At 47.6% G+C, this 11,503-nt stretch overlaps 1 protein-coding gene and 1 pseudogene across 1 annotated transcript in view; one reads left to right on the top strand and one right to left on the bottom strand.

The window, feature by feature from the left end:
• The window catches only part of EME2 (essential meiotic structure-specific endonuclease subunit 2), a 204,925-nt gene that overhangs the window by 168,282 nt on the left and 25,140 nt on the right, over positions 1-11,503 (bottom strand). The gene's annotated exons all lie outside the window — the stretch shown is intronic.
• LOC128562662 (DNA primase small subunit-like) lies at positions 89-11,495 on the top strand (annotated as a pseudogene).

Here is an 11,503-nt window from a genome sequence, read left to right as displayed (position 1 = left end):
TGTACCCCCTCTTCCAGCTGCTGTGATCAGGCCCTGACACTGCAGGAGAAGGCTATACCAGGTGTTGCCCTGGGGTCCTTCCTCTGGCCTTCCTGTAGTCCAGAGGCACAACACAAACTGGTTTCCCTGCTGCCATGGAACAAATTGACTCGGCCCCAGCCTGGGCCAAACAGTCTTTAGCGCTGGCCTGGGTGGCCGGGAAAGTTTATGGTTTGGAGATAGCACTCAACATGTTGGGGAACTTGTCCTAAGCCCTCTGGCCACTATGCTTGTGTGCCTGTGACTGGGTGCTGTCTCCCATCCTGATCTCCCAGCGTGGGGCGGGGCAGAGGCTGAGAAAGCTGCCTCTGCCTGGCAGAAGCCTCTGGCGTGTGACCGCATCATGCCTTCCCTGTGGCCTCTTGGAGCTCTGTGGTCATTCCCATGGCCTGTCTGTCCCTGCAAAGGCTGTTCTTGTGGGCTGTCCTGGGAAGTCCCTGGGGATGTCCTAGTACCCAGGTCTTGTCAGATGGTCTAGTGGAACACTGTAGGACTCTGCCCATGGTGGCAAGGAGTGTCCTTGCTGTGGCCTTGGCTGGGTGCTAACATGACTGTGTTTGTGGCCCCTGCACTTGGCCTGATGCCCACAGGCCCCTGGCAGGGAGGGAAGGCGGGTCCTGTAGTCTCCAGCCAGCCACCCTCTCTTACTGGGCTGGCATTTGCTCTGTCTAGTCTGGGATCCCAGGAGAACCAGAGAGAGGGGACAGGTTTGCATCCTGCCTGGACCCTGGGTTCCAGATGGACCTAGTGTCTGGGAGAAACAGTCCCAGAGCAGCCCCCTGTTGGGGACAGGGCCTCCCCCTTTATGGGGAGGGTGCTGGTCTATGGCTCACCTACGGGTCCTTTGACCTGTGATGAAAGTGCCACCGGGGCACTTGGCTGCCATGGCTGTCATTGCTGCCGCCTCCTCTCCGTTAACCTCTGATGTTGAAGCACAGATGCTCTGCGTCATCTCCCAGACATCTCAGGGCTATAGGCCATTTGTCCCTGTCCTTGGCTGCATAGGGCCTGGGTCACTGGGCCGCACTGCTGTGGGGTTGGATCCAGGATATTTTAAAGTCGTGTAAGAACCGCACAACACATTCTCCCATAAAGACTGTGATGTCATAGGTGGAGCCAAACCTCCTGGGGACCAGCCACCCCAGGAGTCCTGTGGGAGGGGCCTGGAGAGGAGCACATCCCCTAGGAGGCCCCGAGGTCTCTTCCGGTTCCTGCTGCTACGCCATGCCAGTGTGCGCACAGGCCAGGCTTCTGGGGGCAGGAGCCCACAGCTCAGGTGCAGTGCACCGCAAGTCTGCAGGTAAAGAGTAGGGACAAGCTGTAGTAAGGTGACTGCCCACAGGACTGTGACAGACTGGTCAGCACATGGGGGTGGCCAACATAAGGACCTAGGCCTGCTGTACTGATACACACGGTGGTGTCTGTCCAGTCTATGAAAATTAGGTCAGCTTAAGGAGGTGGTCAGTGTAGGGAGGGATCAGCCATGGAGGTCCTGCTGTATTTAGAGATTATAGGGGACATAAACATTGTGCCCCACTGCCCAGCACATGTGGCTGGTCCAGTGGATGCCCCATATCCTGTCCCTCTTCCCAGGGAAACCCGTGTCTCCTGAATCCTGGTAGTGTCACTGGCCCCTGTGCGTCTGTTCTGACACGGTAGCTGGCCAGGTGGCCTGGCACTTGCAAGGGGGTGAGACCCAGTGCTGCTGCCACCTTACCCAGCATCAGACACGCGCTGGTCCCATCCTCTACTCCTGCGGTAGCGTGGCTTCACTGCAGGTGGGGAAGGGTCTCCCAACGGTTTATGATCAGAGTTGGAACTGCTGGCCACAGAGAAGTATGCTTCAACTTTGGCTGTTCTGTTGGAATAAATGAGCTCTTTTCCACTGGTGGGACATACGGTGCCTCGTTCCACACCCACGCCAGCACTCGGTACTGAGCTTGGTAGTTTTTGTTGATCTCGGGAGTGTGAAATGGTATTTTACGGAGGTTTCAATACACACTTACCCGGTCACAAGGGAGGCTGAATACTCCTGCACGTGCTCCTAACTGTCTGGCTCTCTCCCTCCCTGGCGGGGCTCTCTCTGCGTGCGCTGCGCTGGTCCCAGGCTCCCTGTGTGTGTCGCGTGCTCTGTTGTGCATATTTACATTTCTGCTTGTTGTGCCTGCTCAGTGTCTCTGAGCAGAAATTCCTGACTTAACATCAAATGCATCTTTTTTGCCTGTGATAATTTTTGTGTCATTTTTAACTCTTCCCTACCCTTTCAAGCTCCCACGATGAAAATCCAATAAGAGTCGGGTGGCGCCTGTGGCTCAGTGAGTAGGGCGCCGGTCCCATATGCCGGAGGTGGTGGGTTCAAACCCAGCCCCGGCCAAAAACCACACAAAAAAAAGAAAATCCAATAAGAGTCTTGTGTTGCTTTTTGTGCCTAGGTCCCTAACTCATGTGATGGTGTCTATATACCTGGTGACGATTTGCTTTATTCCCATGTGGGATGGATCCTCGTCCTCCCTGTCGCTTCCGTACACGCAGACCATCACATTCCCATGCCCTGTCGGCAGGTTTCTCTTAGCTCATTTTCTATCACCAGGGACAGTGGCCCACCGTGTCCTTCAGTAGAGCCCTAGGATCTGGGTACTTTGCTCTTACATGTAAATATTAGAATATTTATGTCTGGGGTTGGACTGTGGTAAGGTGGCTTTTTGCAGTGTGGAGTTTTAAATTATGCAGGAGCTATCCGTCCACCCAGCTGGAGCCCTGCTGCTGCCCTTCCACACAGCAGTGCAGACCCACAGAGTAAGGGCATCGTCCCCTCAGACACCAGCTGCTAGGTCATGGTCCCAGGCCACCCTCACAGGGTTCCACAACCCCCTCAGATCCATCAGTTTGTTAGAACAACCCAGAACCCTGGAGAGTCAGCACTTCTGACCTGTTTCACAGCAGGGGACACAGCCAGGAGCAGCTCCCAACAGGGCTGTGGGGTGAGGTCTGGGAGACCTGGGTGCAGCCTCCTGTTCATCAGCCTGGGGGCATCAAGCCCCTGGCACATCGTCCAGCCTGCACTGGGCTTCCACAACAGGGTGACTGAGGGAGTCACAGGGCGTGAAGTCAGGCTGCTACCACCTGGCCTTAGCCAGAGGTCACTCTTCATGGTGCCCAGCCTCATCCTGGCAGCCCAGATGTGGCCACAGGCTCAATAATAACAGCAGCTTGGGTGGTGCCTGTGGCTCAAAGGAGTAAGGCTCCAGCCCCATATACCGGAGGTGGTGGGTTCAAACCCAGCCCTGGCCAAAAACTGCAAAAACTGCAAAAAAAAAAAATAATAATAACAGCAGCTGAAAGATAAATCCTGTGTTCAGCAGATGGCTTGTCTTCAGGTTTTGTTGATTTTTTTCCTTGATGATTGGTTCTTTAGGGACATGGGGTCCTCGGCATGCTGACTTGTGGTCTGTTACAGTATCATTGTTTAAATTATAACAAGGGTCAGAAAATGTGACAAGGTGCAGTTAACTCTGCTTCTGACAGCCCTGCTCAACCTGCATCCCTCACGACTCACCTGTTAATTGTTCCCTTTGTGGTCCTATTGCTGGAACTTCTCTCTCCCAGCGTTGATGGTGAGGTGAGTGGTGTGGTGAGGCTTTAGTTCCTGACATCATTGGCAAGTGACATTGTGTGGCAGGGGCTGAGGAGCTTTGGGCTTTAGCAGTAGACAAACAGGACTCCCCACCTCACACAGCTCATCCTGACAGAGCAGCAGACCCAGGGAGCCCCGTGAGCAACCCAAGACAGAAAGGGGGGCAGGTGGCCTTTCCCCTGGGTGGGGGGACCTGTCTGAGTGAAAAGTGAGGAGCTCGAGGCTGGAGAGGAGGCAACTGCGAGGCCCTGGGAGGGTCTGCAGAGGGGGAAGCAGCCAGGATGTGGCTGTGTCCTGAGACACTCAGCACGTGGCTGAGCAGAAAGCCAATTCCTGACATTTCCCAGGATTTCTGATTGCGCATGTGGGGCAAGGGCTCGGAAGAGGGCCGCAGGACCCCTGGTGAGTGTGGTGAGGCTGAGCTGAGTGCTCGGGGCTGGGATGGGTGAGAGGGGCTGAGAGGTCCCATGCGCTCAGCTGCGGCAGGGGAGGTAAGAGGTGAGCTGTGAGTGCATGTGGCTGCATACTGTGCCCCATCCCCACCTGGGGCAGCCATTGAGGGGTCCAGGCAGGAGGCAAACTAGAAGGGGAGCAAACCAAGTGTTTCCAGGGAAGTAACCTGTCTCTGGAAAGGCTGGGGTGACCCTGAGGGGCATCCACCTCACACAGCCTGGCAGAAATTACCCAAGTAATTTGCAGGTATTTTTCTGCACCTGTTAACCAGTCTTCTTTTATCTGGTGAATCATATGAATAGATTCTTCTGATACTAAGTCATGTCATGTTCTTGGGCTAAATCCACTTCATAAGTTCAGTTGCTAGGCTCAGTTTGCTAATTCCTTTCTTGTACAATCCCTGTCTAGTTTTGGTATGTGGAATAATAAATAAAATGATTTCACATTGGCTTCTTTCCTTGGTGGTTTATAGAAAGTGATTTTAGTCTGTTCTGTGAGTCTGTGCAGGGCTTACCTATAAAACCATCTGAGCCTGGCATTTGTGGATATTTTTAAAGCTAGTGACTGCATTTCTTTAGTGATGATAGGGCTATGGCTTACCAAGCTTTCTTCTTTCCTACATTTTCAAGTCAGGTCTGTGATGTCAAGTCTGTTTCTCCAACCAGGGCACCTGGGTCTCCTCACGCTTGGGGCTCTCACACCGGTTTCTGTCTTCCTGCTTTAAACTGCCCAGTATCCCCTTAAGTGTCTGGTGTTCTGCCACACCACAGCTGTGTGGGACCTGGGTGGGACTTGTGTTACTTTCCAGTTTTAGTTCTTCTCTGACTCTTGGAAAGTGCTGAGCTGAAGTCACTGCATCACATGTAAACTCACCCCCGAGGGCTGTTTACGTGACCTGTCCCGAGTCCTGACTGCAGTGCCCCCTCCTCACACACGGGACCATTATGTTTAGAGTATGGGGTCATGTGGGGGCCCTGTCTCCCTGGCCCTTTTGCTGGTGCCACTGACCCTCTGTCCCCCAGGTGTCCCCTACCTCCCTCCATGTGGTCTGGCTCCCTGGAGGCTGCACGTACTCCCAGGTCTACACATGACTCCCAGCATGGTAAACTGTCCAGCTAAGATACAGCCAAGGATTTGGGTGATTGTCTTTTGCTAATTATTTTAACTGAGGTGAAATTCACACAGCCTACAACAGATCATTTAAATTGCACAGTTCAGGCCCCAGGTGCTGTGGCTCACACCAGTAATCCCAGTACTTTGGGAGGCTTAGATGGAAGTGCACTGGTATGATTGAAAACTAGGAAAAAAAGGGCAAATGAAACCCCAAGGAAGCAGAAGAAAAATAATAAAGATTAGAGAGGAAATCAGTGAAAGTAAAAACATGAAAAACGAAAGCTAGCTCTTTGGAAAGATTGACAAAATTAATCCTTAGGTAGAATAAGCGAGCAAATGCGAGAGAAGGCTCAATAGTGCTGAAGCCACGAGTAAACAAATTAACAGGACGTGTCAGGGGACGCTCAGGAAACGGTACCAACAGATTCCTGGACAGTCACAAGTCACTTAAATTGACTCAAAAAGAAACAGTATCTGAACCGACCTGTTAAAAGTTGTCATAAAGCAAGCTTTCCTGCAGAAGCTCAGGCCTCTGTGGCCCCCACCAGTGCATTCTGTCAGAGCCACCGACCACTCCTAGACTCTGGGGACAGGAAGGGGAGCCCTCCTGCTGCAGGTGGAATCTGCCCCCCACTGCTGGAGGTGGGACCTAATGAAAAGTGTCTGGATCCTGGGCAGGATGCATGGCCAGGTGCAGTCCTTTGTGGTGTGAGGTCCTGCTCCATCAGTTCTGAGAGCTGATTGTTAAGAGCCTGGCACTGCCCCTGGATTCTTCCCTCTGCCCTGTACCCCAAGTGGCAGTAGTCTGTGGTCCTCACCAGGACCAGGGGAGACGCCAGCACCTGCTGCTTCCACAGTCTGCAGAGCCAGGAGCCAAATACACCTTTGCCCTTTATAACCAGGCCTGGCTCAGGTATTCCTGTACAGCAACGCCAACTAAGACATTTCACAACTTACTTTACCAGGCTAAGTCAGGGGAAGACACAACACAAAACCCCGCAGACCAATGTCTGTCGTGAATGTAGATGGATGTTACACACTGTGGCCAGGTGAGATTTACCACAGGAAGATGAGGTTGGTTAAACATCTAGAAACCAATTAATGTAATAGGCCATATTAACAAAACATACCCATGTGATCATCTCAGTAGATGCAGAAAAGCATCTGACATATTTAACACCTGTTCATGACAAAAATCTCAACAAATTAGTAATAGAAAAGTGCTTTCTCAATCTGACAAAGGCATCTGTGTTAGTTTCTGATTGCTGCTATAATAAATCACCACCACCTTAGTGATTTAAAAAAACACAAATTTATCCTACAGTCTTGGAGGTCAGGAGCCCACCATGGGTCTCACTGGAGTGAAAGCAAGGTGTGGGCACTGCTGGGCTCCCCGGAGGCTCTAGGACTCTGCAGCTTGTCCTTCCAGTAGCTAGTAGCCCCTGGATCTTTTGGCTCATGGCCTCACATCCACACACCAGCATCCTCTCACTCCCTGGTCCACTTTTAAGGATCCTCTGATTACGCTGGGCTCACCTGAGAATCCGCACCCCTTTCACTTTTAAGGTCAGCTGGTGTGCACCCTCACTCTTTCGCAATTTAACCTAACATGCTCCCTGGGCCCAGTGATTAGGACAGGGACAACTTTTGTGGGGCATCTGCCTCCCACAACTTCTGTAGAAATACAAAGCATCCTGATTGATTGTGTATGATAACGTTCTCTCTAAAATCAGGAACAAGGCAAGGATGTCCATTCTTGACATGTACTGGGCAAGCAATAAGATGGCAGAAAAAGTTGCATAGGTCCTGGATATTGACATGACAGGCTATGATGACATCAGGAAATGTTGCCGTTGTGCAGACATAGGCTCTAAGTGCTGGACCCTCGTGACAATGGCCATATACATCATTGACTGGATGCTGAAGGAGGACTTTGGATTTAAGCATCGTCTCTGGGTATTTTCTGGGTTCATTGTTCATTGTTGGGTCTGTGATGAAACAGCTAGAAAATTGTCCTCTACAGTACGTTCTGGAATAGTTGAGCATTTGAGTCTTGTAAAGGGTGGTCAAGCTGTTAAAAAGAAAGTTCACCTAAGTGAAAAAAATTACCCTTTTGTCAGAAGAGCTGTAGACATGATTAAAAAATACTTTGAAAAACATGCCTTGGTTGATCAAGATATTCTTGAAAATAAAGTAAGCTGGGATAAGGCTTTAGCCCTTGTTCCTGAAACAATTCCTGATGAACTTCAACAAAACTTCCAAAGTCTCACAATTCACATCAGCATTGGGAGCATTTGAAGAAAGCAGCTAGCAAATATCAGAGTAACATGAAAAATGAAAAATGTGGACCCTGGTTATGGGGGATTATGGTCCAATACTGTTTTCCACAGCTGGATATCATTGTTACCAAAGGAATCAATCATTTACTGAAGAGCCCTTTTAGTGTTCATCCTAAAACAGGTCGCATTTCTGTGCCTATTGATTTGCAGAAAGTAGATCAGTTCGATCCATTTACTGTTCCAACCACAAGCTCTATTGCCATGAATTGGATGCCAGTTCTGCTAATGAAGAGGACATTGAGGAGAATAAAGCTGAATCTGATACCAACCATAGAACCAGGCATTATAAGAAGACCAGTCTAGCGCCTTATATGAAAGTCTTTGAACAGTTTCTGGAAAACTTGGACATATCCCAAAAAGGAGAACTTCTCAAGAGTGATTTACAGAAAGATTTCTGAAGGCAACAACTCCCTTCAAACTAATGTGGATATCTCCTACCTTTAATCAAGAATCAAATACTTCTAGAACCACTTAATTAATACAGGAGAACCATGTATGTGTGTTAATGCTAAAGTAAAAATGTCTTTTCTTGAGAAATAATTGAAGTTGAAAAGATTTCCTGAGACCACCAAAGGAGGGTGCCAAGATACTTAGAGCAACAAAGAATAAGTGGATTGCAGAGAATGTTGTAAAATTTAATATTATACAAAGATAATCCTAAGATTTCTGATTTACTCAGTTCTACCAGTTGCTGTATATAGAGGTAAGTGAGCAGTTACTATGCCCAAGACTATTGGCTCAGCTCACTGGATACAAGCTCCATATATGTGGGTGAATTGGAGCTTTGCCACTTAATTATACCTGGAGCATATATTCAGTCACTTCCTAGTTTTGCTTGCTGATATTTTTATTGGTCAGGCCACATTCTACTGCCAACTTTTAAAAATCATTTTAAATTAAGCATCTAAACCCACCCAACTTCAAAAGATATGAGTTACTAGATTAACAACTCCAGGCCTCCTAGGGGTGCAACTGCTACAACTGTGATCTTCCCTTTTCCCTCAGATAGTGATTGGTCTACTGTGAAACAGCTTAGTAAAAAATAACCAACTTCACTAAAACATAACCGGTTACACTTGTCAAAAGACTTGGACTTTTTACATATTTAGGTCTTTAAATTTAAAAAATTTTCTTCTGTGTGTGATTTTGTGTGGATTCTAATGTGTCAGATTTCTCTTGTCTGCTTTTACAACCAAGCTAAACAAAACGGTCACTGCAGATCACATTCTGTCTTCTGAGAAGGATGGAGACAGAAGCTGTCAGGTTGGTGGTTTCCTTGACTTAGTGAAAAACTTCCTGCCTTGGCATTTCCATCCACATTGTTTCTTCTTTTATCTTTTGGTTTATATAAGACAGACTCTGTTATGCAGCCAACACATCAAAATGCTTTGTATTTCCCTCTTTTCCTATTGTTTAAGAAAAAAAAATTTTTTTTTTTTTGAGACAGAGTCTCACTTTGTCGCCCTTGGTAGAGTGCTGTGGCGTCACAGCTCACAGCAACCTCCAGCTCTTGGGTTTAGGCGATTCTCTTGTCTCAGCCTCCGGAGTAGCTGGGACTACAAGCACCCGCCACAATACTCAGCTATTTTTTGTTGCAGTTTGGCCGAGGCTGGGTTTGAACCCACCACCCTCCGTATATGGGGCCGGCGCCTTACCGACTGAGCCACAGGGGCCACCCTGTTTAAGAAAAAATATTAAAAAAAAAAAAAAAAGAAAAAATATTAAAGGCAAATACGAAAGTGCAAAACTCACCATTTGAGCTTCTGTGTAATATGGATCGTTCAGTTTTCATGTTCTAAAAACAGTGAGTCATTAAAACTCCTGAATACAAAAAAAAAAAAAGCAAAAGACTTAGATTACTTCACCATAGAAAAATGGCCAGTAAACACATGAAAAGGCATCCAATGTCATTAGTTATTAGTGAAAAACTATCATTAGAATACCTAAAAAAATATCTGGACTATACCAAATTTGGTGAGGATGCGGGACAACTGAAACTCTCAAACTTTGTAAAATGATATAATCATTTTGGAAAACGGTTTTCAAAAAAAAACAAATACTAGTTGAACCAGCATTCCACTCCTAAGAATCTATCGGAGAAAAATGAAACATATTGTCAAAAGATGTGGGTACAAATAGATACAGTAGGCATCGTGCAGCATAATAATCCCCAAATGGAAACAATTACCAGCTGATGAATAAACGAATTGTGCCTGCCCATAGGACAGCATGTTATTCAGCGCAACAAGGGGTGAAGCACCTGCGTGACACACGGCTGAACCTCAGAACCTCATGCTCTGTGAGTGAAGGCAGACACAGGGCAGGCCTTGTGTGCGAGCGTCCAGAAGCTGGACTGCAGTGAGGGCTGCACAACTCCACTTTGCTAGAAGCCACTGGTACAGTGGATGAACTAAATGCTCTGGAAATCCCACATCAATAAAGCTGTCTTAGCAGAAGAATTGTAGGGTAAAGGCAGCACATTTCTTTCTTTTTTTTTTTTTTCTTTGCAATTTTTGGCCGGGGCCGGATTTGAACCTGCCACCTCCAGTATATGGGGCCAGCACCCTATTCCTTGAGCCACAAGCACCACCCGTGGCAGCACATTTCTTCATACTTTATTGTCCCAACATGCTTCTAAAAAATTTCAGCCTCAAAAAAATAGCAAGTGAAATTGAGAAGGGAAAAGATATTCAAATAATATCAAAAAAAGACCATGTAGGGAAAAATCTGAAAAATACATGCAGGATCACAATGGCAATCTTCAAAAAACACTCCTGAGAGAAATTAAAGATGAGCTAAATAGGAGGAAATACAGCATGTCCTTGGACTGGAAAACTCAGAGCTGTGAAGGCATCAACTGTCCACAGACCGCAGCTCAAATCAGAATTCAGCAGGCTTTTGGTTTTGTTTTAGGAACTTGATTTTGTTGTTGTTGTTGAGACAGAGTCACACTCAGTTGCCCTGGGGTTGAGTGCTACAGCATCACAGCTCACAGCAACTCAAACTCTTGCGCTAAAGTGATCCTCCTGCTTCAGACTCCTGAGTAGCTGGGATTACAGGGGCCCACCACATCGACTAAGTTTTTTTTTTTTTTTTTTCTTTAAGAGACAGGGTCTCACTGTTGCTAGTCTTGAACTCCTGAGCTCAGGCAATCCACCCACCTTGACCTCCCAGAGCATTAGGATTACCAGCATGAGCCACTGTGCCTGGCTCTGTTTTAGAAACCTCACAAGCTGTTACCAAAGTTTCTATGAAAATGCAAAAAGAACCAAGAATACTCAAAAGAAGGAAGCGGGAAGACCAGATGTAATACTGAAGGCAAGGCAGTAACCCAGGGTAGGCAGGCAGAGGCAGCCCCCCTTACAGCAGGGGTAGCCATTTTACCAAATGGTGCTATGGCCATCATGGTCTACACAGAGAAAGCATTAAACTTGAGCCTGACCTCACATTCTCAGCATCTGGACAGCAGATATCCCATGATAGGTAAAACCAAGAAGTGTTTACCAGGTATTTTAGGAGAATATATTCAAGTCCATGTGCCAGTAGGTCTTGAAACCTAAGTTGAACTGCATAAAAGATTTTTGGCATTTTCCTCATCTTTGTTGTTGATATTTGAGGAATCCTGAAGACTATTTTAAACAAAATTGTGGCAGGGTGCTGTGGTTCACTCCTATAATCTCAGAAGTTTGGAAGGCAAGGGAAGGATTGCTTGAGCCCAGGAGTTTGAGGCCAGCCTGAGCAACATCCTGTCTCTAAAAAAAAAAAAAAATTCTTTAAGACAGAGTCTCACTCTGTCCCTCTGAGCAGAGTGCCATGGCATTATAGCTCACAGCAACCTTAAACTCCTGGGCTCAAGTGATTCTCTTGCTTCATCTTCCCTAGTAGGTGAGACTATAGGTGCCTGCCATGAAGCTGGCTAGTTTTT

This window comes from Nycticebus coucang, chromosome 12 (assembly GCF_027406575.1).
Source record: "Nycticebus coucang isolate mNycCou1 chromosome 12, mNycCou1.pri, whole genome shotgun sequence".
NCBI lineage: Eukaryota > Metazoa > Chordata > Mammalia > Primates > Lorisidae > Nycticebus > Nycticebus coucang.
The sequence above is the reverse complement of the archived record's forward strand: the minus strand, read 5'-3'. Positions and strand labels throughout refer to the sequence as shown.